The sequence below is a fragment of the Neophocaena asiaeorientalis genome, unplaced genomic scaffold (genome assembly GCF_003031525.2).
Source record: "Neophocaena asiaeorientalis asiaeorientalis breed wild unplaced genomic scaffold, Neophocaena_asiaeorientalis_V1.1 scaffold29, whole genome shotgun sequence".
In the NCBI taxonomy this organism is placed as follows: domain Eukaryota; kingdom Metazoa; phylum Chordata; class Mammalia; order Artiodactyla; family Phocoenidae; genus Neophocaena; species Neophocaena asiaeorientalis.
Genome location: NW_020174423.1, coordinates 361,498 through 365,028, shown reverse-complemented (window position 1 = coordinate 365,028; position 3,531 = coordinate 361,498).

Below are 3,531 nucleotides of genomic sequence, written 5' to 3'. Positions count from 1 at the left end.
CCAGCGTCTGATGTCAGCTTGGATTGGGGCCAGGGGAGCCGAGGGGCCGGGGGAGGAGGGTGCCGGAGGCGGGCGGGAGCGGGAGGCGCGGGAGTCGGCGGGGGCGCTGGGGGTGCTCGGCGGGGAGCGGGGACGACTGGCAGCGACCGGGGTCACCTGCGGCGCGGGCTGGCGGACGCCCCGCTGTCGGGAGGAGGCGGTTCCGTGGCTCCAGCACTGGCCTCGGCGGCGCCCGAGGTCACGGGGTCCTACCCCTCCCTTTAAGACTTTGGGTCTGTCTATGGGAAGAGACTGCGCCAGCATCCAGGGACTCGACGCTCTCATCCCCTGCCTCAGTCTTTCTACCCGTCCCTCCCCAGGGGAAGCTACTCTGGTGCTGCGGACACCACGTGCTGGGTCAAGACCTGGCCTCAGCTCTTTCCTGTCGCTGCCTGCTAACCACAAGCCCCCCTGACACTCCGGAAATGGAGCGGACGGTCCAGAGAACTATCAGGAAGGGGCATGAGCAGAGAGGATTTCTCTTTGTGGCTGTCCACCCTGTCCTGGAACAGGGACAAATTCTGTAGCATTCAGGAAAAGCGTGGGGCTCCTCCACACAAGACGCCTCCACCCCACCCCCAGAGACAGGCGGGGGAGGAAGAGGCACAGAGGAGTGTGATCGTCCCCGCCCTTCCTGCATCTACAGCCTGGCCAGGGAGACAACCTTGCGCACACCCGGGCAGTGACAGTCTGGGAAGGGGGTACAGGCGCTTCCAGAAGGCGCTTCCAGAAGGTGGAGGCTTCCTGGTGGAGCTGGCATTAGGGCAGGGACCTTGAAGAGGAAGGATTTCAACAGATGGGGAAAGGACATTCCAGATGGAATCAAATGCCGGGAACCAAAACCTAGAAGGGGAAAGATCAGGGGGAGTTCTGGGAACGGCAAGCAATCCAGTTGGACTGGAAGAACTGAGGCGCACGGGAGCATCAGGGGCCTCTCCCGGCAACACGAACGTGGATCTCAGAAGCAGGCACAGTGGCCCAGAGGGACCTGGAGTCACGCTGGGTTCCTCCCTCTGTCCCTGGACACCGAGTCATGCCAGTTCCCAGACGGGTGGACTCTTTCTGAGTGTTCCACAGTCATGCTCAGCCACAGCCGAAGGAGAATTCCTGCCTCGGACAGCTTTTATTAGTTGGTCTCTAACGCAGATCCTCCTTTGTTCAGATATCAAATGCTTTCCCATTCTGTCCTTTGACCACTGTCTGTTTGTACTGATCTCCCTCAGTGTTTCTCAACCGCGACAGCACTCTGGAATTACCTGGGGGTGCTTTAGAAATCACAAATGTTGACACATGGGCCCCCTCCCAGAAAGGTAATTTCACTGGTCTGGGGTGGAGCCCAGGCGTCAGCATTCTTTCACTGGGCAGCCAGGAATGAGAACCACTGATGCAGATGGTCACCGTCAAGAGTGTCCAGATGAGGCCCACACTCCCAGAGCGGGGGGCCCCCTGGCCTTCAGACTTCCCAACTCCAACAACCCCCCACCTCCCCCGAGAGCAGCCTTGGCAGATCTCCAGGAGCAGTTGGGCTCCCCAAGGCTGGAGTTGAAACGTGTTTCCCAGGCATCCACTCTGCAGCTGAGGCCAAAGTTTCCAACAGGAAGGGAGGGTGAGGCTTCTGTTTGTTTCCCAAGAGCAAACTGGCCTTTCAAGCCAGTGATAACGACCATGAACCTCACTGGCAGGAGAACCAGGCATCAGTAGGAACTGCAGCCATTTCCTGTCGACAAGGCATACCTGGAAGGGGCCCTAGGTGGAGGTGGCACCACCTGTAACACTCTGTCCTCAGAGGTGGAGGAGGACCCAGCTAAGGACAGATTGGGGACCCGGGCAACAAGTCCTCTGCTTTCTTACGGGCAAAAAGGAGGTGATGCTTCCTGCCTCAAAGGTTCTTATGAGGGCCCTGAGATAAATCACCCCAGCGTGGAGGTAATTTTCAGTAAGCATTCTTTTCTTCCTGTTTTGCTAGTAACTCACAAATTTAGGAAAAATGTCCATGTCTGGGCCTCTCAGCTCTCTCAGCATTTGTCCACCCGCACCTCCCCAATCTACAGGATTTGGGGAGGACCCCGAAACCATATCTGAAGCCAGGGGTAAAGGAAGGTCAGGCTGAGGAGCTTGGCAGTGGCCTGTCTGCTGCAAGGGAAGTGACATTAACAAGGGGGGAACCAACGGTCCTCTCCCAGGACTGAGAAGCAGAAATATGGTCTTGAACTTGGGGAGGATCTACAACTAGGAAGAATTTCCTGACAAATGGCAATGCTGCCTAAAGGACTCATGAGAGTTTGTGAAAGTCAGAGATCCATCCTGGATACCTGAGCCTGTCACCACCAAGCAGTGTTGTGTTCCCATTTGACAGCTGAGAAAACTGAGACAGTGACATTCAGTACCTTGGTGAAGCAGGCACAACCAGCAAGTGGCAGAGCAGTGACTGAAATGTGAAAGACCAGCAGTTAAGCATAGTGGGGCAAGACCTCCCCCGACCCCGCTTTTTGACTCTAAGATCTTGGGATTTTGAGTTTTTCATCTCAAGCCTTGTTTGCAATCAGAGCCCTAGAAAAGCCAAACTTAATCCTAGGGCTGACGCATTTAACCCAAAGAGAAAGTGTGTCACTGAAATACTTGTGCACTCCTCTCCCTTTGAATCCCCATTACGGAGGAGGAAACTCTACGAAGGGTAACTAGTGTGTATTGGAAGGTCTTTCTTGGGCAAAATGAGGGCGAACAAGAGATTGTCGAAGGCCTTGGGAAATGCAGTAGAGACGCCACGAGATGGCCCTTTCTTGGATTTAGGAATGGATAATTCTTCCCTCCCTTAGAATTCTCCCCGGCACATCTCGTGGCGTCACAAGGTTCCTGGTGTGAAACCTGCGGGCCTACTGGGAGGTTAGGTATTCCTTTTCCCATTTCACAGATTAGGAAACTAAGCTGGACCGAGGCTGGGATTCAATGTTGGTTGGATCTGACTGCATAAATTCCTTCCCTCGTTCCTGAGAGAGGACTGACCACCTACGGCAGACACGACTGCTAACCTGGCCGCCCTCCCAGGCCAGACTCTCCCCGCTGCAGGGCGGCCCGTGGCGCGGCGGAGCAGAAGAGCAGAAGGAACGGAACCGGCGCGACGCGCACACGCCGAGGCCCAGGGCGGGGGCCCTCGAGCGCCAGGGAGGAGCGCATTTCCCTTCCCGCTCCCCTGGGAACCCGGAGCGGGGGGAGGGGGCAGCCTCTGCCCTCCCCATCCGCCCCGGCCGCCAGGTGCCCAGAAACTCGGCCTCCGCCCCCTCCCCCCGCGCCTGTTCCCGGCGCAGCCCGTATCTCGGCAGTCACGTCTCCCCATCCGGCTCCAAAGTACGAGTCAGCCACGGCCTGGCCAACCCCGCGGAAGGGCGGAGGCAGGGAGAGGGAGGGCGGCGCCGGGTGCGGAGTGGGGGCAGACGGCCCGGGCGGGCGGGGCCGCGCGCTGCACCCCCTCCTCCCTCCCGCGCCCCGCGGGCG